Source organism: Moschus berezovskii, chromosome 2, assembly GCF_049115385.1.
Source record: "Moschus berezovskii isolate FMDL1 chromosome 2, NW_MosBer_1.0, whole genome shotgun sequence".
Classification (NCBI taxonomy): domain Eukaryota; kingdom Metazoa; phylum Chordata; class Mammalia; order Artiodactyla; family Moschidae; genus Moschus; species Moschus berezovskii.
The window spans coordinates 23,570,961-23,597,940 of NC_142461.1; positions in this window are offsets into that span (position 1 = coordinate 23,570,961).

A 26,980-nucleotide genomic window follows, 5' to 3' on the forward strand; every position below is an offset into this window, starting at 1 on the left:
TTACGGGGAGATAGTTTCCAGGCTGAACAATGGGGAAAGAGCAACTCAAACAGAGCCTGGCAACCTTTCTAAGTTAGAGTCCAAGATCGGAGTTTCAGGAGGTAAAAGATAGGCTAGAATTGGTGGAAAAGGAGACAGCTTCACCAAAAGAGCCCTGGGCACCTGCAGACTTGTCCTCTCAAGTCTTTGGTTGAATATCGAGCTGAGCATTCATGAGATGAAATATCCAGGGCTGGGGAAAGGCCCATTGGAAAGGAGAAGGCTGAGCAGTCCTGATGCCCACACAGGACTGGGAATGCTTTGTGCCCCATCAGCCAAGGGGAAGAATCTTACAAAATTCAGGGCACTGGGTCAAGTCCTCAGAAGCGTACCAATGTACTAGTGAAGCACAGTGAGCTGTAGGCAAAGACCTACACCAACAAAGGTCAAAAGCAAGCTTCACAAAAATCCAACAGTGTCCAAGTATCTTAACTGTGAAACCAGTATTTAAAAGAATACAATCGTATTTGTTATTGTTCAGTCGTGTTCAACTCTCTGTGACCCCATGGACTATAGCACGTCAGGCTTCCCTGTCCTTCACCATCTCCCAGAACTTCCTCAAACTCATGTCCATTGAGTTGGTGATGCCACCCAACCATCTCATCCTCTGTCGTCTCCTTCTCTTCCCGCCTTCCATCTTTCACAGCATCAGGGTCTTTTCCAGTGAGTTGGCTCTTTGCATCACGTGGCCAAAGTAGTGGAGCTTCAGCTTCAGCATCAGTCCTTCCAATGAATATTCAGGACTGATTTCCTTTAGGATTGACTGGTTTGGTCTCCTTGCAGTCCAAGGGACTCTCAAGAGTCTTTTCCAGCATGACAATTCAAAAGCATCTATTCTTTGGTTCAACAATATTTAAAGAAATACAGCAAAATCCTTTGATCAATGAATAAAATTCACAGTATCTGACATCCAATAAAAAGATTATGAGACATGCAAGGAGTGTAAAATGATCTATAAATGGTAGAAAAGTAAAAGAAACAGACCCACAAAGCAGTGATGATGAAACTAGCAGACAGGATTTCTAAAACAGCCATTGTGAATATATCCCATGTATTCAACAAGTAGAGAAAAACAAGATTGTAAAAGAGAAGAGAATTAGAAGATGTAAAAAAAATATGTCAATGGAACTTTTAGAGATGCAAAATACAACATTTGAAATAAAAATATACTGGATGCGATTAAAGCAGATTAGACAGCAACTTGACACAGCAATAGAAACTATCCAAAAAGAACAGAGAAATGAAAAACAACAACAAAGCATCAACAACTTGTCAGACAATATTAAGTCGTCTAACATATCTGTAATTTAAACCCCAGTGGGAAAAGGAGAGGGAAAAATATTTGAACCATGAAAAAATTTCTCATAATTCTAGGAAGATTACAGTGGTTGGAAAACTATAACTTGTGGATGAATTATTTCCTGGAGCCTATTTTTATAAGTTAGAAAATTCATAAACGTACATTTATTCAGGCAATACAATTACTAGAGTCCTTGATATTTCAATGATCACTCCACATAATATGAAATATTCACAACGCACAGTCCTGTTCAGTTCAGTTCAGTCACTCAGTCGTGTCCGACTCTCCGAGACCCCATGAATCACCGCACGCCAGGCCTCCCTGTCCATCACCAACTCTACACCAACTCATGCTGACATTCTTTTCAGATAAGCCATAGCCATTTCTTCTATTAAATGCTGTAATATCCACTTATATTGTAAACAAAATACTTGAGTCAAACTATTTAAGTACTTGAGCAAAATAACTTTCAAAAATTTAGAAGAGGAAAACAATGATTTTTTTTTAAACACATCTGGATTATCAAACCCCAAAGAATGAGGCCACTATAACGTAGTGTTACACTAATGGATAAAATGGCCATATTAAGACAGTTCATAATTATCAATGAAAATATCATTAAATATCATCTGCAATTTTTAAACATGCTTTCTCAAATAATAGACATTTATTTTGAAAGTTTTAAAGGCAAAAGTGACAGGCATTAAAACCTTACATTTAAACTACTGGTTCAGTTCGGTTCAGTTCAATTCAGTCGCTCAGTCGTGTCCAACTCTTTGCGACCCCGTGAATCACAGCACGCCAGGCCTCCCTGTCCATCACCAACTCCCGGACTTCACTCAAAACTCATGTCCATCAGATCGGTGATGCCATCCAGCCATCTCATTCTCTGTCGTCCCCTTCTCCTGCCCCCAATCCCTCCCAGCATCAGAGTCTTTTCCGGTGAGTCAACTCGTCGCATGAGGTGGCCAAAGTATTGGAGTTTCAGCTTTAGTCCTTCCAATGAACACCCAGGATTGATCTCCTTTAGAATGGACTGGTTGGATCTCCTTGCAGTCCAAGGGACTCTCAAGAGTCGTCTCAAACACTGCAGTTCAAAAGCAGATTTTATTTAAAAAAGAAAGAAAAAGTCAGGCTATAGTTACGTCCCCAATAAGGAGTGCCAACATTTTATTCCTAAAGAAATTACTAAGAAATGTAACCGACCCTTACATTTGTAGCTATTTAGTAGTAGCTGTAAATGGAATTATTCTGATGCTTCCAAACAGAGGCCTGGAGCCTAGTTTTGTGACTAAAGTTTTGTTGGAACAGAGCTCTGCTTATTTATGTGTTGTTTATGTATTATGGCTGTTTTTGAGTAGTTGTGATGGAAATTATGGGGTGAAAAGCTTAAAGTATTTATTTACCATCTAGCCCTTTACAGCAAAAAAAAAGGAATGTCAGGAGATTGGGAAAGGAAATTACCTGTACAGGACCTGGAGGGAATTTTGGAGGTGGATGGAATCATGAGTGGTCATTGCATGATTTGTCGAAACTCATTGTCAAATTCGTTGTCAAAACTCATTGAACTGGGCTTCCCTGGAGGTCCAGTGATTAAGAATCCACCTTGCAATGCAGGGGAGACTGGTTTCATCCCTGGTCCAGGAAGATCCCACATGCCAAGGAGCAGCTATGCCTATGTACAATTACTGAGCCCATGTGCCCTGGAGCCCGTGCTCTGCAGCAAGAGAAGCCACCACAGTGAGAAGCCAACGTGCCACAACAATGAGTAGCCTTGGCTCGCCACAGCTAAAGAAAAGCCTGGGTGCAGCAACAAAGACCCAGCACAGGCATGAATAAGTCAATCTTTTAAAATGTTTGAAATGAATTACTATACTGACGGTAGATGCTCAGATCCCTTCCACCCCAACTGTGAATTATCAGGTGCATGAGACAAAAGTGTAGCCTAGGAACGTACTAGGCTAGATTTTATTTTCACCCTTCGCCTAGTTTCTCACTCTGCTGTCTCAGCTAATGTGGAAAAAAATGCTTTCTCAGCACTGACAGCTACAGGTGGGGCCCATCTGCAACTCTGGTGCCATAGGTATTAACTGAAATAATACAGATGAGGCTGGCAAATTTGCCATCAGTTATCTTGAATTTCCTCTGGTCATTGTGAGAAAACAATAAGCCCCACTGGCTTCCTAAGCTCAGGAGGATCACTTTTTCACTTCTAAGAGATAAAACCACCCCAATATCACCCTGCAGTGAGACCAACATGTATACTAACAGAGTCCATGGTCTCCAGCCATACAATCAGGCTCCACCATCCTAGGTGAACATGGAGACAGACAGTAACATGAAACTTGAGCAGCATCAGTCACTTGAAAATACAATGTCAAATCAAATACTTGACAAATGTATCAGATGGCATCAGCGACTCAATGGTGATGAGTTTGAGCAAGCTCTGGGAGATAGTGAAGGACAGGGAAGCCTGGTGTGCTGCAGTTCATGGGGTCGCAAAGAGCTGGACATGACTTAGCAACTGAACAACAAGATAGAATTAACACGGAAAGCAGAAGAGAATTTAACAGTATTTCATTGTGTATTTTCGTGTTGATTTCAGGGCTACTGCAACAATAGATCAATCTTGTCATAGAAAGGACTAACTACAAAAATAAGAAAGACTTCTTTCAAATGAAAAGATGGAACTGTCGAAAAATTTTAACTTATTAGAAATGCTGATGGAAAGAACATTCCCCAAAGTGAAAATAGTGATTTATATTTATAACTCACTGAATGAATTATTTACCTTTATAAATAACGATTGAACAACAAACTCTTCCAGAGCGCAGAGCAGAAAGACCAAGAAAAAGAATTCATAAAAGGAAAGACTAAACATAAAAACAGAGCAAAGAGACCCCATATTCATGAAATAGGAATGCTAGGAAACAATCAAGCAGTTGGAAAATAAGCCCCCAAAAGAAAAACAAAAGCAAAACAGAACAGATACCCAAAGGAAATTTCCCCAAGTCTAAGAGTCATATGAATTCCAGTTCAAACGCCTCACAAGTGTTTGGCAGGATTATTGAAAAAATTGAAAAATACATTTGATTTCCAAAGATAAAATAAGCATTTTCCAAAATAAATACAAAATATAGTTTGACTACAAAGGGAAGAGAATCATGCTGACATCAGAATTCTTATTTGCAATACCAAACGCCAAATGCAACATGCAGTAGGATTGGCAAATTTCTGAGGACCAAATACTTTCTGAGAGTTCCATATCAGACCAGGAGTCATCTCTGAGGGCAAAAGACATTTTTTAGACCAGACACGTAACTTTCTGAAAAGAATTATTTTGAGATTCTCCAGCTAAAAGTAAACGTGAATCTGAATTCGAAAAACAAGTGCTCAGTCGTGTCCAACTCTTTGTAACCCCAAGAACTGTAGCCCGCCAGGCTCCTCTGTCCATGGGATTCTGCAGGCAAGAATACTGGAGTGGGTTGTCATTTCCTCCTCCAGGGGATCTTCCCGACCCAGGGATCAAACTCCTGTCTCTCACGTCTACTGCATCGACAGGAGAATTCTTTACCACTAGCACCACCTGGGCAGCCCTTGAAAAACACAGGGAAATGAAAACATGTTATCCAACAAACTAGTGTTGAGCAATGAAACACCCCAGACCTAGTGAATCAGAATTCTCAGTTTGGCAAGAAGCTGTGCTCTTAAAATAATTCTGAACTCCCTTACAACCACCAGCTGCTGAGGAGTGAGTGGGAAAAGTTTTAAATTTTAGTTCAATTTAATTCGATCCCAATTTGCTTAAAACAATAATGTATACAGTCTCTAGATTTAAGTCATTTTATTGAGGAGAAGGAGGGGCTAATGGCAGTCCTGTTTCTTACCGCCCACTCCGCCTTGCTTTTTTCTAATGTGATTATCTGGAACATGGGGTGGGGCCAACAGCGTCTCATGTTATTTGAAGGTAAAAGGAACCCCCCTGATCTCAAGTCAGTCCTTGGTTGTGCACTTGGGTCTTCTTCCTGCTGGTGTCTGGCCTCTGGAAGTGATGAATTCACAGTGTTCTTTGCAGGATCTGTCAGCATCCAGCTGCCCCTGCCTCTTGTCTCATCAGCCCCCCTTCAGTTTTCAATGAAGCTGAGACCCTCATGCACACGCTCTATCCCAGTTTCAGCTCAAGCAATCCATCATGGCCTTTATCTGCTGGTCGTCAGCTCAGCGTCCCTTACCTCAAAGGATGCAAATGCAGATTGGAGCCACAGGTTTAGATCTTCTGGTTGTGTAACTACACTGTCCTCCCTTGTTAGACCAGGGCTGCTCTGCCCCTCAGCCTCCTTCCACAGTCCCAGGTGGACATAGAAGAAGCCTTGCCATCCTGTTAGCACAGGTTCCCCTCAACAAGCCAAGGCTGTAGGAGAAACTGGGACACACACGTGACTCCTTCCTCCCAGGTCACAGACTCCCCTGACCTCTTTGTCTTGGCTTCCAGCCACCTCCCTGGCACCAGCAGGGACTTAATTCCTTTTACTCCCTCTGTTTAATATCCTCAACCTTCTGATTCCAAATTCTTGGCTAGTCTCTAGTGGCAGATCAAATTATTTTCTATGAACTTTGGGAGAAATACTGCTTTGTGGTTCCAGCCTAGCATTTGCTATATTAAATAGAAGCAAAGGAATTTAGACATTTCTTTGTTTTCAACTGACTTTCAAGCATATTTGCCTATTGTCTTCCTGCAAAATGCCATTTAAATGTCAGAAACTGAAAACTCTTTGTTCATCATTACAAATGAATCTTAATAATTTTCACCACCATCTCTTGTTGGCAGATGAACACCTTGGTTTTATATATGTAGAAAAAGCATTTTTCACGAAGAGTTGGACACGACTTAGTGACTAAACAACAATGAAAATAATTTTTAAAATAGAAGGGCAAATATAAAAAATAAGCAAAAAGTTTAGTAAAATGTTTTGAGTTCTGCTTTTTCTGATGGCCAGTGAAGCAAGATTGAACACTGATAAATAAAAAGATAACAAGATTAATCCCTTTTGGAAACTTTAGATTACTCTTCTAAGTAATTCCTTTCAAGAAATCAAAATTGAAAGTATAAGCTCTTTAGGACTGAATAACAATGGGAATACTGAATACAAATAACTACGGAATTCAGCGACAGTCATACACTGGAGAAAATTCAGGATTTAATACCTTTGTTATTAAACAAGAGACTAAGCATTCAACTCACTCACATAATAAAAATAACACCATAAGAAATCTAAAGAAAGGAAAAGGATATAATAAATATAAAACTTGAAATTAATTGATAAGCAAGCAAAAGTAGAAATAATGGATAAAACTAAGAATCTGACCTCTGGTGGGAGTGAAGGGATTAATAACAGATACATTTTTAGAAAAACAAATTGGTTACAAGTTCACCTGAAAGAACAAATAAAGACCACTGGTTAAAGATGCAAGACTGAAAACATGCATTTAACCTTCAATCCCTCCTGAAATCCTATAAAAATGAGAATAAAGCTATTTTTCTTTGTTTGATTTTTGCGTAAATTCTCAAGGCTGGAGAGGGCAGAAGAAAGCAATAACCAGTGTTAGGATCTGCAAAGCAGATGGATCATAGCAGCACACTTAGCAGCTCCTAAAAGCTGAATCCTAAACCTGGCAGTAGAGAAAAATCAAGAAGCAATCTGACTTACATTGTGTGTATGCATGTGTGCTCTCTGTCATGTCCAGCTCTTTGCAACCCCACGGGCTATAGCCCGCCAGACTGCTCCGCTCTTCAAGGGATTCTTCAGGCAAAAATAATGGAGTGGGTTGTCATTCCCTTCTCCAGGACATCTTCTCAACCCAGAGATCAAGCCTGAATCTCTTGCGTCTCCTGCACTGGCAGACAGATTCTTTATCAGCTGAGCACAGATCTTTCAGTCTTGGGAATTGAATATACTTGGAACCTATGAAAGTGGATGAAGAGGTGAAGCAAAAAACTAAGAGAATGGATTCCTTATCTCTTTAAGAAGTTAGAATTTTGATACAATCTCCACCATCTCCAAAGTCTTTTTACTGGCTCTCTGCTGCTGCTGCTGCTGCTGCTAAGTCGCTTCAGTCATGTCCGACTCTGTGCGACCCCATAGACAGTAGCCCACCAGGCTCCCCTGTCCCTGGGATTCTCAAGGCAAGAACACTGGAGTGGGTTGCCATTTCCTTCTCCAATGCATGAAAGTGAAAAGTGAAAGTGAAGTCGCTCAGTCGTGTCCAACTCTTAGTGACCCCATGGACTGCAGCGCACCAGGCTCCTCCATCCATGGGATTTCCCAGGCAAGAGTACTAGAGTAGGGTGCCATTGCCTACCACTCCCAAATTTGGACTGGAATATTTTGCTTTCCTGGAGAAAGCAAACAGAAGGTACCAGAACAAGCAGAGGGTGGGAATATTGTGCTGAAAACAGGAGACTAAATAAACAAAAGCTGAGACATTGAAGACGAGACTTGCAAACGTTCTCCCTGGCAGAACCCCTGGAAAGCTGGCAGCTAGGCAGACATCCTCCAGGCAGGATGGGCTGACTTCCTCCAGACAGAAAAATACGCAAAGTGACGGAAGAGACAAACAGATATTGATGTCAGCGGTGACTGAAAGAACTAGCCCAGTCAGAGCTTCCTAAAGTGAAAGCCGCGCTGGACAAACTGACACTTGCATTCCAAGCTTCCAAGCTTCTTTTTGGTTATGTATTCTAACAACCAAAGAGAAGAGTGTATCATATGAGAAACCAAGACCAACAGGGAAAAGTTACTTGAAAGTCACAGAGAGACTCTCCAGGGAGAAAAAAATTTCACAAGAACTGTCAGATCATCAGAGGGCTAAGAGAATATAAAGTGCATGCATGCATGGGTGCTCAGTTGCTTCAGTCATGTCCTACTTTTAGCGATCATATGGACTGCAGCCCACCAGGTTCCTCTTCAGTGGAATTCTTCAGGCAAGAGTGCTGGAGTGGGTTGCCGTGCTCTCCTCCAGGGGATCTTCCCAACCCAGGGATCGAACCCATGTCTCCTGCATCTCCTGAAGACTCTTTTACCCACTGAACCACCTGGGAAGCCCAAAGATACAGTATTAACAGAATATGAACAGGATGCTCTAAGAAAAAGCATTGAGAGAGCAAAGGAAGACTATTAGAAATTAAAAATATCACAGAAGTGAAAGACTTGATAGAAAAACTGGAAGATTCAGTTGAGGAAATCTACTGGAAAGCAGGGAGGAAATAGGAGAGAAATGGTGATTGGAAAACTGGTCCAGGAGGTGGGGTATACAAAATAAGAGAAGCTCCAGAATGGGAGGGCAGAAACGAACAAACAAAAATGGAGGGGAACACCATCAGGGAAAAAATTCAAAGAAATCTTCCTGGGATTGAATGAACTTTTCAGGAATGGGCTTACTAATTGCTCAAAATAGACCCAACCCAAAGTATGTCATCATATAAGTTGAACAGACTGATCACTAAAAGTGAAATAGAATCTATTAAAAAAAAAAAATCTCCCTACAAATAGAAGTCCAGGACTGTATGGCTTCATAGGTGAATTCTACCAAGCATACAAGGAAGAGCTTAAACCAATCCTGCTGAAACTCTTCCAAAAGACTGAAGAGGGAGAGAACGCTCCCAAAGATAGTCTATGAAGCCACCATCACCCGAAACCAGATAAAGACACCACCAAAAAAGAAATGTACAGGCCAATATCTTTCATGAGTATAGATGCAAAAGCTCTCAACAAAATATTAGCAAACCAAATCCAACAACACATGAAAAACATCGTACACTGCAACGGAGTGGGATTCATCCCAGCGTCACAAGGGTGGTTCAACACAATCAGTGTGATGCTTCACATCCACAAAAGAAACGACAAAAACCAAGCGACTATCTCAAAAGATGCAGAAAAAGCACTTGATAACAATTCCAAGTATATCATGAAATGGCAGAATACTAGAAACAGAGAAAAGAGCCCACAGGTTTCCAGAGAGAAAAAAAGTTTTTACCCAAATGAAAGTCGATCAGTCATGTCTAGCTCTTTGCCACCCATGGACTATACAGTCCATGGAATTCTCGAGGCCAGAATACTGGAGTGGGTAGCCTTTCCCTTCTCCAGGGTATCTTCCCAACCCAGGGATCGAACCCAGATCTCCCACATTGCAGGCGGATTCTTTACCAGCTGAGTCACCGGGGAAGCCCAAATAGCAGAACGAATTTTATTTCTTGACGGCAACATCGGAAGTTAGAAGAGAGTAAAATGTATTCCAAATTCACGAAAGATAACTTTCCAATAAACGTGAGAAAAACTACATAATATCAGCAATAAAAAAGGAAAATTTAAATATCAATGCCTATTTTCCATTTGTATAATGGAAAAAGTAAAACATGTTGATTCTATTCAGTGTTGGTAAAAATAATAGGAAAACAGGGACTTCTCAGGTGTTCCATCGAGTCATTAAGACAATGTTTCCACTGCAAAGGGGTCAATCCCTGGTTGGGGAACTAAGATCCCCCGTATTGTGTGGCATGGTTTTAAAAAAAATAAACAGCTCACTGTGCAGTTTTTTTTATGAGATCGGGCATGTTCAGGGTGGTATGACCATAGGCCAATGAGCTGGTTTTTGTTAATAACGGAAATACACCATGGTCCACGCTTACCTGATGGAAGTACCAAAGGTCATTCTGGTGTTGAACTTATTCTGGGTCTGATAGGGGATATAGGAGCTAGAAAATACAGCAGTTATGCAATTCATTCATTATCCATCCAAAGCTGAAGTGTTTAATACTTTTATTGTACTAGGAGTGGCCTAATATAAAAAATAAACAAAACCTTTTGGAAGGATTATGCACAGGCTTGGGAAGATGAGTCAGTCTTACCCTCAAAGAGGTCCTGAGATTATTATGAGTTTGGGCTTCATTTATCCCATCTGTAAAATGAAGGTGTTGGATGATTCAGCGTCTAAAGTCTTCCAGCCCTATAATGTTATATTCTTCAATAGCTAAAGTATGTTTTATAAGTGCTGTACACCAATCAAGCCTTTGTATCACTATGACATAAAGAAACCAGGTATGTATTAGTCTGACTCATATTCAATCAGGCTCTATGTGGTACAGTGGAGTCCAAATGATTCACATTTCAGTTGTCTGATGGGAAGGGAAGTTTATGTAAAAGTTCTGACATCTATTGTTTAAGGGATAAAGACAATTTTTTCCCCCAGGAATTCCCTAAAGTCCATATGACACCGAACTTATCCAAACAACAGGGCATACCCAATTAACATTCCAGAATCAAGGCAATTCCAGTATTTGATTACCTATTCTAAGTCCAATGGAAACATACCAAGGAAAATGAATAGCAAACTTGTTTTTTTTATAAGTTCAGAAGTGTTCCTTGTTGGCACATTTTAAAAGAGGTCTCTAACATGAAACTAAAATATTTCTGAGAATTAAGTAAATGTGTTTAATGGAGGAAGACAACCTCTTAGCTATTTTAATAAATGATGAAACTATACTGTAATTAAAAGCTTTCTAAAGAGAATTTCAAGTCACATCTAAAATAAATAAAATTAAATACAAACATTAAAAAAATCTAAAAACTAGCAAGACTGAAGTTTTTTAAATTTATTTTTTAATTGAAGGATAATTGCTTTACAGAATTTTGTTGCTTTCTGTCAAACCTCAAGGACTGAAGTTTTTGAAATTTACATTTTATATGTTCAGAATTTTGGTTACAGAACCAGCACATTATTTCATAAATATAGAAACAAAAAAGAGATTGCTTTACTTGAGGAAAAAAATATTCCTTCCAATAGTGTATTTCAGAGTGTCATCTGTTAGCTGCCTCTCTCAGAATTTCTTGTGATGTTTGCTGAAAAAAAGAAAACAAGCCCTGCTGTCTATACTTTCCCTGATACCACTAAAACAGAATTTCTAAAGAGTGGACCCGGGAATTTTCAAATTTAACAATATCCACAAAGTTTCCTATCACACATTAACATTTGAAAATACAGTCTTACAAAGCTTTTCAAGTTTGTATGTAAATGTCCTGGGCAGCTGTATTATTTTTCTAGATTCCCCATACATGCATTAATGTACCATATTTGCTTTTCTCTTTCTGACTCACTTCACTCTGTACGACAGACTCTAGGTCCATCCATGTCTCTACAAATAGTACAAACAAACTTATTTCCAGGGTGGGAATGGAGACTCATTCATGGAGAGCGGACATGTGGACACAGAGCGGGAAGGGGTGGTGGTTATTCAGTTTCTCAGTCGTGTCCGACTCTTTGCAACCCCATGGACTGCAGCACGCCGGGCTTCCCTTTCACCATCTCCTGGAGCTTGCTCAAACTCATGTCCACTGAGTCAGTGATGCCATCCAACCATCTCATCCTCTGTCATCCCCTTCTCCTCCTGCCCTCAGTCTTTCCCAGCATCAGGGTCTTTTCCAATGAATCTACTCTTCACATGAGGTGGCCAAAGTATTGGAGCTTCAGCTTCAGCATCAGTCCTTCCAATGAATATTCAGGACTGATTTCCTTTAGGATGGACTGGTTTGATCTCCTTGCAGTTCAAGGGATTCTCAAGAGTCTTCTCCAGCACCATGGTTCAAAAGCATCAATTCTTCGGTGCTCAGCCTACTTTATGCTCCAACTCTCACATCCATATATGACTACTGGGAAAACCATAGCTTGACTATATGGACCTTTGTTGGCAAAGTAATGTCTCTGTTTTTTAATATGCTCTCTAGGTTGGTCATAGCTTTTCTTCCAAGGAGCAAGCATCCTATAATTTCATGGCTGCAGTCACCATCTGCAGTGATTTGGGAGCCCCTCAAAAAATAAAATCTGTCACTGTTTCCATTGTTTCCCCATCTATTATATGCCATGAAATGATGGGACTGGATGCCATGACCTCAGTTTTTTTGAATATTGAGTTTTAAACCAGCATTTTCAGTCTCCTCTTTCACCTTCTTCAAGAGGCTCTTCAGTTCCTCTTCACTTTCTGCCATAAGGGTGGCATCATTTGCATATCTGAAGTTATTGGTATTTCTCCTGGCAATCTTGATCCCTGCTTGTGCTTCATCCAGCCTGGCATTTCTCATGATGTACTCTGCATATAAGTTAAATAAGCAGGGTGACAATATACAATTGACATACTCTTTTTCCAATTTGGAACCAGTCTGTTGTTCCATGTCTGGTTCTAACTGCAGCTTCTTGACCTGAATTCAGGTTTCTCAGGAGGTAGGTAAGATGGTCTGGTATTCCCACCTCTTTGAGAGTTTTCCACCGTTTGTTGTGATCCGCACAGTCAAAAGCTTTAACATAGTCAATGAAGCAGAAGTAAATATTTTTTCTTGAATTCTCTTGCTCTTTTATGGCAGCCAAGACAGGGTTCTTGCTTCCAGTCCTTCCCTCACATTCTCTTCCCTTGATAGGCCTTGTTCTCTGCTAGACAGACAGGTACAGCCACTCAAGCTCCTGACAAAATTTATGGCAGCATAAGAAACATAGTTCCTCTGTGTGTACAAAATTTATGGCAGCATAAGAAACATAGTTCCTCTGTGTGTACTTACATATTTACACATTCACACAAACTCAAATACACACACATGCGCACATATATATACATATCTTTGATAGCTTGAAATAATGGTCTGAGAGGTTATTAAATATAAAATATAAATTTTTATATAGACTTAAGACTCAAAGGTATCTCTATATTTAAAATGATATGTACATACAAACTCTAATATGTACAAATGCCAGCTGCCGATGACTTCTTTAATTTTTATTTTTTATTAGAATATAGCTGCTTTACAATATTGTGTTAGTTTCTGCTATACCACAAAGTGAATCAGCTATATGTTTATACACATTCCCCTCCCTATTAGAGTTCCCTCCTACTCCCCCCACCCTTATTACCCCTCTGCTGCTGCTGCTGCTAAGTCGCTTCAGTCATGTCTGACTCTGTGTGACCCCATAGACGGCAGCCCACCAGGCTCCCCCGTCCCTGGGATTCTCCAGGCAAGAACACTGGAGTGGGTTGCTATTTCCTTCTCCAATGCATGAAAGTGCAAAGTGAAAGTGAAGTCGCTCAGTTGTGTCCGACTCTTAGCGACCCCATGGACCCCTCTAGGTCATCATAAAGCACCAAGCTGAGTTTTCTGTGCTCTATAGCAGGTTCCCACCAGCAATCTACTTTACACACGGTAGTGTATGTATGTCAGTCCTAATTGCACAATTCATCCCACCAACTGGATCATAGAGATGCCACAGGTTATTTCTTCACATTCACATGAAACATGGGGCAGGCTGGGGTGAGAATAGTCAGCCCTTCACCTGAAAGCTGCCGGCAGATTTACTTGAATTCCGGAAATATGGTGGTTAAAGCAGAGGGAAGGATGGCGGGACTGGAAGACTGAAAACTCTTGATTCAACATGGTAGGTAACAAGAAGACACTGCAGTTTCCAAGAGAAACATCAGACAGATGCCGGAAGAAAACTGGGTAAGTTTAAATTAGTTAGGAAAAAAAGAAAAGAGTAAATGCCCTTTAATGATTACCATTAAAATTAATTAAAATTTCCTTTGTAGAAATGCTATTTGGATTTTTCCAAAGCAGTTTGGTTCTAGAATATCACAGCTCTCACCACTGTTACATGATTCATTCTTATTCTCTCTCATTATGCTCTCCAGTTAAAAATATAGCATATTGGGACAAGTGTCTGATTTTAAACTCTAAGTTGACTCCATAAAAAAGTAGAGAAAAAATTTAAATTTTTGTGACATTTAATGTTTTAATTAATGAATTTCTCTGTATAATGTCTCAAATAATGTATAACACAAATGGCTTTCTGCTTAAAACACAGAAATAATGCATGAATTCATTTGAAGATTAATGTTTTCCACCACTGAATCTTGTCAACAAATGTTTAATCCTAATTTAAAATTAAAAATAGCTCCTTATAGCACTGTTGAATTTTTGCTACATTTTTGGAAAGTAAGAGTGAATTATGGAAGGAGTGTTATTTACTTACAAGCCATGTCTTAATGGGACCTCAGGCCAGAGAGAGGGGTAAACTGTTGCGGGCGTGCGTGCCAAGTTATTTCAGTCATGTCCAGCTCTTTGAGACCCCATGGACTGTAGCCCACCAGGCTCCTCTGTCCCTGGGATTATCTGGGCAACAATGCTCAAGAGGATACCCATTTCCTCTTCTAGGGTATCTTCCTGACCCTGGGATCAAGTCCGTGTTTCCTTCATCGAAAGTGGATTCTTTACTATCTGAGCCACCAGGGAAGTCCAACCTATCTGTTAAGCCTTATATATGGAAGGTTGACCCAAACTGATGAACCCAGTCAAGCTCCTGCTCTGGGTTTTGCGTGCTTGTGTGTGTGTGTGTGTGTGTGTGTGTGTGTGTGTGTGTATTTTGCCGACATTGAGTTCATATGCCTTTGGTGGAGTCTGCGTTCTCCAGTTTCACCACACTTGGCACCATGATCTATTGTCAGACACAGGGTTACTTGGCACATTTACATAACCTGTCTGGCTTCTGAAGGCAACTGACTCTGTATCTCCTGATAAAATATATTCCAGCTCCAAAATCTGTAATAAATAGGCACTAGCTGGATCCACCAGGGGTCAGCACACCAAGCCTTATCACTCCAGTATCAATATGTGTTTAACCAAGAGAAAAATTATAAAGATTGGAAAAGCCAAATAAATACCTTTTGAAACTTGCAGATGCCCATAATTTTATTTTTCCCCTTTCAGGCAAGTTGCCACACTTGCTGGCTTTGTGCTGCTTTGATCCTTTCCTCTGAGGACTAGGAACTTAATAGTCATTAATTTTAAGTTCCAGTCAAGCAAGATGACTCCATAAGTTAACTTTTCAACTCATCCTCCTTGCTCCAAACCCAAAGCAATGACAGCTAGGTCATGAAAAGGAAAAGCCATTAATATGGATTTGGGATCAGAGATAAGACAAATTATTTCTGGATCAGAAATGGGTCAGAAATGCAATGCTGTGAAAAGCCAATGCCACACAAAGTTCTTTATTAAAATAATTATCGGGACTTCCCTGGCAGTCCAAATTAAACTCCATACAGTGTGGGTAAAACTCCACACCATCAATGCAGGGGGGCCCAGGTTTGATCCCTGGTGGGGGAACCAGATCCCACTTGCTGCACCTAAAAATCCCATGTGCTGCAACTAAGACCCGGCACAGCCAAAATAAATAAATAAAAATAAATATCTTAAAAAAATTATTGAAACATATACTTTATTGGAAGAAAAATGAGCTTAGAGAAAAGGTATGGAATACAAAAAAGCAAAACAAAACCCAGAAGCACAGAAACTGATAAAATGTAAGCAAATGTTTATAAACTATTAACAGTAAAAAAAATTCTCATTTTTTTTTCTTTTTTTTCAAGAAGTACAAAACCAAAACTCTAGTTAACAATAAACTGAAGAAGTAATGTCAATGGCCAGATAAAGTATGCTAAAGGCTTCTTTGCTATTATTGTTCAGGACAAAAGCCAAATTATTGAACATTTTGGATTATTTAGAAAAATGTGTGGTCTAATGTGTATGTTTAACAACAAAAGGGGAAAAAAAACTAAAGACAAATAGTCAAAATATAAAAACACTATCAGTAGCTTCCTACCATAAATGGGGGAAATATAGAAAAGTACTAGTTCAATAAAAACGAAGGAAGAAAAAGATAAATGAAGATGAACAGAAAATTAAAACTAACAGAGAATAAATAGCTTTAAAATCAATCAATAATCAAAAAATGAAAAATAGAATAAAGTATAAAAAATAAGATTATATGATTAAATTAAAATTTAAAAGCTAGGTATAAGCAAATAATCACTTAGTCTTGTCCCACTTTTCTGACTCCATGGACTGTAGTCCACCAGGCTCCTCTGTCCACAGGATTCTCCAGGCAAGAATACTGGAGTAGGTTGCCATGCACTCCTCCAGGAGGTTTTCCTGACCCAGGGATTAAACCTGGGTCTCCTGCATTGCAGATGGATTCCTTACCATCTAGTCTTTCTAAAAAAGATATAAATAAAATCAAACCACTCATATAAAGTTTTCAGCTAAAGGAGTGGGAAAACTTATCTTCAGTTCAGTTCAGTCGCTCAGTCGTGTCTGACTCTTTGCGACACCATGGACTTCAGTATTCCAGTCTTCACTGTCCAACACCAACTCCCGAAACTCACTCAAACTCATGTCCATTAAGTCGGTGATGCCATCCAACCATCTCATCCTCTGTCGTCCCCTTCTCCTTCTGCCTTCAATCTTTCCCAGCATCAGGGTCTTATAAAATGAGTCAGCTCTTCACATCAGGTGCCCAAAGTATTGGAGCTTCAGCTTCAGTATCAGTCCTTCCAATGAATATTCAGGACTGAGTTCCTTTAGGATGGACTGGTTTGATCTCCTTGTCGTCCAAGGGGCTCTCAAGCGTCTTCTCCAACTCTTTTATTCATCTAACACCTACTGACACCTCCATACCACACATTTGGAAATCTGCTTTCAGTTACTTAGTTGAAGGGAGTATTAAGGAACCCAGTGTTCATAGCGCCTTAGAAATTGGACCACATTTTGTAAAATAGCTTCCTTTTGAACTTTTTTGAATGTTTGGGATGTAATGGAACATCTAATTCATTTCTTGAGGCTAGTCAGTGAAAGCCCAGTATGAAGAGGTCCTTTCTGTTCAGGTGTTGGTGGCTCATCTCTTTAGACTCAAGATTGGATGTGGTTCTCTAGCCTCCAGGTGTAGGTACAGGTATGAAGCGAGCCCTGGGGGATGGCATCCTGGGGAAAGGGTGGAAGGTAGAGTCAGAAACTCCTAAGTCTCCTTCAGCTCCTAAAATTCCCTTATTCCAACTTCAGTTAATGCCTTTGGGCTTCTCCCTTTAAACTTCTGGCCTCTTGCTTGTTCTTTGAAAGGTATCAGCACTTTTGAAAGAAACACTGGGTGGTCTTTTACAGCATGTAACGCTAAAATAAATTAATAACCCCCATTAAGCCTGGATCTTCCCTGGTAGAAGATCAGTGGTAGAGTCCGCCTGCAATGCAGGAGACTTGGACTCGATCCCTGGGTCGGGAAGATCCCCTGTTGTAGGAAATGGCAACCCACTCTAGTATTCTAGGAGAATCCCAGGGACACAGGAACCTGGCGGGCTACAATCCATGGGGTGGCAGAGTCGGACTGGGTTTAGCGACTAAGCAACAACTAAGCTGCGGCTTTTATATGTGGAAAATTCCCAAGACTTCTCATGAAACAGGTAAGTTCTATGGTAGAGGAAGTCAGAGCCAAGTTGGCATGAAAAAGTAAAGAGGTGTTGCTGCTGCTGCTGCTAAGTCACTTCAGTCGTGTCCGACTCTGTGCGATCCCATAGACGGCAGCCCACCAGGCTCCTCCGTCCCTGGGATTCTCCAATCGTGAAATAATCGGTCTGAAAATGGAAAAGGCGGACCAAAAGAAAATACTAGGCTCTGTTTCGAGTGAGGGTTTCACCCTTTCGGCTCCCGACTCCAGGAAGCCTTCCGGGAGAGCGCCGCCTCTCCGTGGCCCCATCAGAGCTGAATGGACCAGGTCCCTGGTGGCCTGGCCATCGGTCTCGCTCTAAGCCAGGGCGCAGGCCCGGGGGACGGGGCTTGATGCCCGCAGTCGGGCCCTGGTCCGTGCTCAGGCAGGAGGGTGACCGCAAACGCGCGCAGGACCTGGGCGCAGCTGAGCGGCGCCACATCCATTCCGGTGATGACCGGGTGGAACAGCTCGAGGGGGACCCAGGGGAGCGCAAAGCCACGGCGGCGGCTGCCCCAGCAGATCCGGCGGAGTGGCACATCCCGCAAGCCCTTTTATGCCAGGGGTTCGTGGGCGGCTTCCACGTGGCCGGGGCCGGGATGGTGGGTGGGGGAGGGGCGGGGCGGGGCCGGAGCCTGGGTGGGGCGGGGCCGGAGCCTGGGTGGGGCGGGGCCAGAGTCTGGGTAGGGCGGAAAGCCGAAGTCCTAGTCCAGCCTACAGGGAGACTCGCCTGGTAACGGTGGGACCTGAGTCCCTGGACTCAGCCCGCGCGAGAGGCGGGCTAGAGGCGGGATGCGGGTGGGCTGGGGGCGACCTGGCGTGGCTTCGTTTCTGAATGCGGCCTGAGAGATTCCCTGGACGTCGGCTTCTATTTCCTTTCTCTCGGTCATTGACTATGGGCCCCGGGTCTTTGAATGGACTCTCTGATTGCCCTGTTACTCTGTTTCCTGAATCCTTAGTGCCCTTTCTTTGGCTTCCCATTTTTGGATTCTCCTGAAACCGTCTCCCATGAACTGAACTTCTGTCCTCACTCCCACCCTCGTCTTTAATGTCCCACAGAGGTCACGTGGTGCCTTACGCAGAGTCCACTCAGCGTCCACCCTGATCCCCTCCCTATGTCCATCATGAAAAGATTCAGAAACGGGGTTAAAGACCAGGTCCTCCAACTAGGTTCTCAAACCGAGCCCCATGATCACCCGAGCCCCATCCATCTTCTTTGGATGGGAGTTTGTGGAAATGCATCATTTGGCCCAGCTCTATCTTGCCCTCCTTCTGTTTATGACTTTTCTCCTGGATACTTCAAAGCTATTGACTTATGTGTTCCTTTTGTACTAAAAGATGAGTGGTGATACCAGCACTATTGACGGAGAAGTTAGTTAAAGAGGAGCGAGGGTGGTGAATGGGGATGAGAGATGGGGTTGTGGAGGAGACCAGAGGGATCTGAATGAAAGGCCAGCGGTGCAGGCTCACCACCTGGGCTTGAAGAGAACGTGCAGCTTCAAGTAACTGCAGTATCCGGGGTGCTGTTTCTCCTTTCCTTTCTAACTTGGGGTGGTCACGTTTTGCTCCATAAAGACCACCTTCTTACATGTTACTTATGTAATGCTGAGCCAATGAAGAGAAAAATTCAGTGGTGATTTTTGGGAAAGGAGTACGTCAAGCTGTATATTGTCACCCTGCTTATTTAACTTACATGCAGAGTACATCATGAGAAATGCTGGGCTGGATGAAGCACAAGCTGGAATCAAGATTGCCAGGAGAAATATCAATAACCTCAGATATGCAGATGACACCACCCTTATGGCAGAAAGCGAAGAACTAAAGAACCTCTTGATGAAAGTAAGAGAGTGAAAAATTTGGCTTAAAACTTGACATTCAGAAACCTAAGATCATGGCATCCGGTCCCATCACTTCATGGCAAATAGAAGGGGAAACAATGGAAACAGTGACAGACTCTGTTTTCTTGGGCTCCAAAATCACTGCAGATGGTGATTGCAGCCATGAAATTAAGGGATGCTTGCTCCTTGGAAGAAAAGTTATGACCAACCTAGACAGCATATTAAAAAGCAGAGACATTACTTTGCTGACCAAGGTCTGTCTAGTCAAAGCTATGGTTTTTCCAGTAGTCATGTGTGGATGTGAGAGTTGGACTATAAAGAAAGCTGAGCACCAAAGAATTGATGCTTTTGAACTGTGGTGTTGGAGAAGACTCTTGAGAGTCCCTTGGACTGCAAGGAGATCCAACCAGTCCATCCTAAAGGAAATCGGTCCTGAATATTCCTTGGAAGGACTGACGCTGAAGCTGAAACGCCAATACTTTGGCCACCTGATGTGAAGAACTGACTCATTGGAAAAGACTTTGATGCTGGGAAAGATTGAAGGTGGGAGGAGAAGGGGACGACAGAGGATGAGATGGTTGGATGGCATCACCAAATCAATGGACATGAGTTTGAGTAAGCTCTGGGAGTTGGTGATGGACAGGGAAGATTCCATGGGGTCACAAAGAGTCAGACACAATTGAATGACTTAACTGAACTGAACTGAATGGTGATTTTTTTCCATCTGCTTGGCAAATTAATACCTGGGAGGATAAAGGCTTAAGTTACAGGGGCCATTCCCCCAGATTAGCTCAGTAACTGTGTGTGGGGATAAGAAGTAACTGTAGGAATTAGAAATTGCTTAGCCATTTGAATCTTGACACTAATCAACAAGATTCAAATGAGTGTCAGTAGACCAGAACCCTGTGCAAGAAAGCAAAATGCACAAGGGTCTTTATGTCACAACTTTAAGCTGAAGAGGGTTGGGCAAAAGAAGAAAAAAGTAAAAACAAAAACCCAAAGCATCAACTGAGGAGTGAAGAAAGGCAATTGTGGGTAAACCCAGTTCAAGAATGATCACTTTGATGAGCTGGATAGTTGCTTGCAAGCCGAAGATGGGAAACGCTTGTCGTTTTAATAATGAATCATACAAAATATTTTCTGGACTGAGGATATTTTAATCCTACTGCTCTCTTGTTTATAATACGACCTGATAGGGGAACATGGCAAGGTCAAAACCTATCAATTTGAATCCTAACTCAGGCTTTCCCAGGCTGCATTACCCCTGGGGTAGGAGGAGGGGAGGAGGGGGAGCTACCAACCTCTCAGAGTCTCTGTTGGTTCATTAGCTAAATAGGACTGTGTGTGAATTAGATAATAAACAGAGGCTCTGTACACCTGGTAGCTGCTATTAACAAATATAATTGTCATTACTAAAATTACTGGTCATATTAATAAACTACTTTGTTAGAAATTATGCCGTGGCTTTAATGGGCACTCCGTATATATTTTAATTTTTTAATCTTTTTTTTTCAGTACATATTTTCTTATCTGGAGAATCCCTTGGACAGAGGAGCTTGGTGGGCTACAATCCATAGGGTCTCACAGAGTCGGACGTGACTGAAGTGACTTAGCATGCACATGTTTTTAAAGAATAAACAAATTCTCCTTAATACTGTCTCTGTCTTGTTTAGTTGCAGATTTCCTGTTTTATCCTAAAGGCAATATTATACAAACCAAAATACTGGCATTTACTTAGTTTTGATTTGTTCTATTTAAGAATAATAGAACAATTTACAGACTGTGGCAAAAGAAGCTGGTACAACTCTGTATTCTTATGAAAGATAAAAGAATGAGAAAGGGAAACACGGGACAGCCCAGAGTCACCACTTGTCACTCATAAATCTTTGTTGATTTGGGGGGTTTCCCAGTTGGTCTGTTGTTCTCAAGGTCAAAATCTAGCTTTCCCAGGATGCCAAAGCACTTTGGAATGTTAGTGGAAGATATTTTTCTTGGCCTTGGAATCCTTACATCATCCCAGAGGCTGTTGCCGAGAGAGGAGAATAATTAAAGAGTAAGTAAATTAATATTGCTCTTAATCTCCTGGCAGGGGCCATACAATGGGATTTGCATTACAAAGGTGGAATTTACATGATAAAGAAGTCCCTTAAATGTTTTATAACTCAATTCTTTTAGGCAAAGTCTGCTACAGACTTGCCTTGACTGACTACATGTTCTTTATAAAGCATTTCAGTTCCACAGAAAACTAAGTGAACAGTGTTATGATGAATGCTTTTTGGAGTAAATCTTAAAGGACTTGATAAGTGGAAGGGCATGGTGGTGGTGGGGGCCCAGCGGGGTGGGATGTATGAACAAAAAAGCCTCTGTCTGGAGAAAGGTGTACGGTAGTTAGGAGTCCCTTCTCTAGTGCTGGTGTAGAGGTGGTGCGTGTGCTCAGTCACTTCAGTCATGTCCGACTCTTTGTGACCCCATGGACTGTAGGCTCCTCTGTCCATGGGATTCTCCAGGCAAGAACACTGGTGTGGGTTGCCATGCCCTCCTCCAGGAAATCTTCCTGACACAGGGATCAAACCTGCATCTCTTATGTCTCCTGCATTGGCCGGCAGGTTCTTTACCACTAGCAGCAGAGGCGATCAGAGAATTTGCTTTGGGGATAGGAATTCACTCACAAATGGAAAGGGGGAAGGGAGAGCGGGATGGGTTGCTGGGAATAAACCTTACAGCCCTGGACCAGAAGTTTAGCATGATCAGGAGCACATGGGGAAAAATGACAGCATTCAAAATGAAGTCATTGTGTTGTTGACTGGAAAAAATATCCACAACCTAAAAGTTGAGAGTTATGTTTATGCGGTGGAAATTTTTAGGAATTCAAGCCCAGGAGGGAGCATCTCAAGTGACCCTGAGAGAATGCGGTGAGGAGGTGAGGGCAGGAGCCAGGTTATACAGAAGTTTTGCAACAAAGGGCAGGTAGAGATGACTGTAAATTAAAGAAAACCAGATATCCTAAATTAAGGAATTCATCGATTTTCTGGGAAGATGCAAAAGTCTGGATTCACTGGAATCATCCCTTTCATAGGCATCAGACCATCAAACCTGGGGTCAGTGTCCTGTGTTTTTCACATCCTGAGCTTCCATGGAGCTCACATTAGGGAGTGGCTGCAATCTGATGGCCTGTGTGTGCTCAGTTGCTCGGTCGTGTCCAGCTGTTTGTGACCCCATGGACTGTATCATGCCAGGTCCCTCTGTTCATGGAATTTTCCAGGCAAGAATACCGGAGTGGGTTGCCATTTCCTCCTCCAGGGGATCTTCCCAACACAAGAATCGAACCTGCGTCTCTTGCGTCTCCTGCACTGGCAGGCGGATTCTTTACCACTGTGCCATCTGGGAAGCCCAAAGACATTTTTCTCCTTCCTGAGTGCCCTTAGGGTTCAGCAGCTCACATTGGAGGGCTGCAATCCCTCATGACTGTGCCATCCTTGCTTGCTGATATGGCAGGAAATACTCCATTTCTCAGTGTCTTCAGTGGCTGCTCCAGAATTTCCGGTGTGGGAGGTGATGGGGGACAGCCGCCTCTTTCCAGATACCTCAGAGTATTTGTCTGGAAGCTCTCTGCAGGGAAAATGCCGCTTTTACTTAGATTACATCTTTATTCAGAGTGGCTTACTGGAGATTAAAGAGATAGGAGCGACTAACTTGCTGCCTCTCCCTACCACCACTTTGTTATTTAAATTGCTTTGATTCAAAAAAATAAAAAGCTAATTGCCAAAAAATGAGATTTTGTTATAAAGATATTAAGGAAATTAGAGTCCTAGTTACCTCCCACAGAAACCCAGCCGCCCTCACAGAGACTATAAAAGAATCACAATTGGTGGCAGAGCAGAAAAGGACTGCAGACCCAGGCTCCCACGGGAATCCTCTATTATCTTCCTTGGGGACTTGGGGTCTTTGTGTTCTGTTCCCGCTGCTGCGGCTTGTCCAGGCGAGCTTGCTTCCTTGCAGGGTCTCTTTGATATCAGCTGTCTGTCTCTGTCATGTTCAGTCATACCTTCCTGGAAAGAATACCGTCTTAGTCTCCATGAGGCCAGAAGAGGCCCTTCCAAGGTTGCAGGGAAGGGAGTCACCCTGGAAGTCTGCTTTTTAGAACCATCTGGGGCTGTTTCTCGAAGCAGGGTGTGTAGGAGGCACGTTTGGACAAGGGGCCTTGACCTCCCCAGGAAATCCACTGCTCTCCACTCTGAGAATGTGTTCAGATTGACAGTTTAAGGACTGGGGAACTGACCCAGCTCCCCTCAGTCTCAGAACCTACTGAATATGTGGGTGGGAAAAGGGCCTCAGAGGATTTGAGAAATAATATCATCTTAAAGAACAATCGCCCTTCATACCATTGCTGGTGGGACATTCAGCCTACCTTGCAAAATGACAAAATGACAACACAGCAGCAGTTCCCTTTGATGGAGATTTCCTACCTGCAGGAACTTCCCCTGCTCTTGGCATCACATATATGTCCTATTCCTCCCTGTGATGAGGGAAGTGCTTCTAATATAGCTGGTCACATTTTACAGATGAATCATTTATTTCTATGGAACAAACCACCTTGAAACTTAGCAGACAGTGACTATTTGTTCAGGTCTGAAGGGGTGGGTGGCAGTCAGGGATTTAGGTAGGGCTGAGCAGGTCAACACTTCTCTGCTCTGAGATGTTAGCGGCCTTAGTGGATCTGTATGTCTGAGACTGGCTGGGAAGCTTTTTTAAAAAATAGCATCACTAAGCTGGAAAATCCAAGATGGCTTCAGTCACAAGACTGGGGTCCCAGTGCTTGCTGTTGACTGGGGGGTCTTGGGTGTCTCCCTCAGTGGTCCCCCTCTGTCTTTCTCCATGGTCCTTTATCCTTTGGTAGTCCAGCCTCAGTTTCTTCACATAGTGGCTGGTGTCTGAAAGTGCAAACATGGAAGCTGCAGAGCCTCCTAAGGGAGAAGCCTGAAAGTCACATAGCATCACTTCTGTGGCATTCTCTTGGACAAAACAAGGCACAGAGACAGCCTAGGTTGCAGGAGGGAGGAGATGGAGCTGCTTGTGCACACAGGGAGGGGAGGACCATCTACTGTAGGATGTGAGCTTATCGAAAATGGCAGAGCCACCTTCTGAGTTGAGGCTGACCCTCAAGTTTATGTTTGCTATTGCCTCAGGTGTCTCAGTAACAGAGACATCAGCACTGGAGTTTTGCTTTGATTAGAAATGTTTTCTGTTGAGATGAAATCTGCTCCCAGTTCTAGAGTGGTGATCAGCACTCGGACTGTTTAAACCTTCCTACTGTTATGAAATACACTATTTTTCCTTCTCTTTGTCTCTCTATTTGTTTTGTTTTGTTTTTGGTCACACCTCATGGTATGGGGGATCCTAGTTTCCCAGTCAAGGACCAAATCCACACCCCTTGCATTGGAAGCTCAGAGTCTTAACCCCTGGACCCCAGGGGAAGTCTCCTATTTTTCTGTTTCGAGGATTGACTGATAATGATTCAGACAGACGACCTCAGTGGTCAAGGACACATTCACCTTTCTGCTATAAAATGTTTGTGCCCTGGGACAAGACAGAGGGGAATGTTGCAAAGATTCAGAGCGAAGGCCCTTAGAATAAATACCCTCTCTCCGTGGACCTGTCTCCCGTAAAATGATGATGCTCACAGCACCAAACGATAATTTTTCTTCTTACCTATCACCCTTTCAAACATGCATCATTCCAACTATTTACCCTTGTTCTACCTGGATTCAGTTCAAGAATTACCATCCAAAAAAGACATTTTATAGGACTACACCTTTATCATTTTCAAAAAACAGAAACAGTACTGAGAAACTTTTCAGAAAAGCTTGAGCCATCAGAGTGCTTAGCGATGGGCTCCTGGACCCCGTCTTTTTCTGGTTAACTGAATATTGAGCTCTCATCATTTCACCTCTTGTTGGAAATGGTTCTTGTTGTTCAGTCGCTAAGACGTGTCCAATTCTGTGACTCCACGGACTCTAGCCCACCAGGCTCCTCTGTCCATGGGATTTCCCAGGCAAGAATGCTGGGGTACATTGCCATTTCCTTCTCTAGGAGATCTTCCCAATGCAGGGATTGAGGCTGCATCTCCTGCATTGACAGGTGGGTTCTTTACCACTGAGCCACCAGGGAAGCCCACTGGAAAATATTAGAGAATGTATTATTTTAATTGACTGCCTTTGCAACTATGGTATATGAAACACATCTGAATTTTGGCTCCCGAATGAACATTTCTATGCTCAGTGTCAAGTTTATGAACACTTTCTTTGGAGGGAGCTGTAACATGACCAAGTGCATGAACTAAATATGGAGTTCCCAGAAAGTGACTTGTTGACAGAGTCTGAGTTTTAGTGTAACTTTCCTCTTCTGGATAAAACTAAATGCAGCCCCTCTTTTCAAAGAATGCTACCTACTTGGAGATTTTACTATCAACAGAAACAAATACTTTCAACCAAAATGAAGGGAAATTATTTTGTCATTGAATCATGGAGAATTTTACTCTTGTTTCATCTGACTCTTCAAGAGGAAATCAGTAATTAGTATGAGGTTGGTATGCAATAACACGGAACCCCACTTCTTCCTGAAAGGAAGTCCTGAACAATAGGGGATATGAACTTTTACTGGACTATTATTATAATGCACAGGCATACCTGTCCAGACACATTCTTCCTGGAACTTCCATTTCTGTTAAACTTCTTATCTTTCACACATTTCCCTGTCAGAGTCTGAATGCCCTCTGAAAGATAAGATTTGCACTTATAACTACAAAAGTAGTTCCAGGACTAGGTGATATTTGTATTTGATTGGATAAAGTTGAACTTTGAAGAAGACTTATTTGATTAGTATTTTAAAAAGAAAACCCTTCCAATACAGTGTCATTATTTATCCAATCAGGTATGGTTTACAGACTAAAAATTCCATGTCCTTTTTCCAACTTACGTGTAAAATCAGGAAGTGTGATAAGCAGAGATATTCTGCAGTTATAAAAGTTAGAACTCTTTCTATAGTTAAAAAAATATGTTTGCATATATATTTTGGATGTTACATCAAACCATTTCCACAGCTGTCTCTGTTGTTTCCTCTGTGTTTGATCTTTATAATTTCCTTTATCTGTCTGTTCATTTATTTATTTATTCAACAAGCTTTGAAAAACCTGGTATATGTTGGGCATTGGAGATCTAAGGATGAATACAGCTGTAGTCCTTCCCTTCTGGAGACAGACACTGAAGGGGAGTTAGCAATAGGCCAAGTGTTATCACATCATATGAATGTGGGAGCTTTGTGGAAGTCAGGGAGGGCTTCTTAGAGGAAGAAGTTCTTATGCTGAATTCCTAAGAAAGAGCAGGAATTCACCAAAGTGGGGGCGAGGTGGGAATGCTTGGGTGCACATGTAGATCAGGCCTAGGGATTTGGATTTGGAACT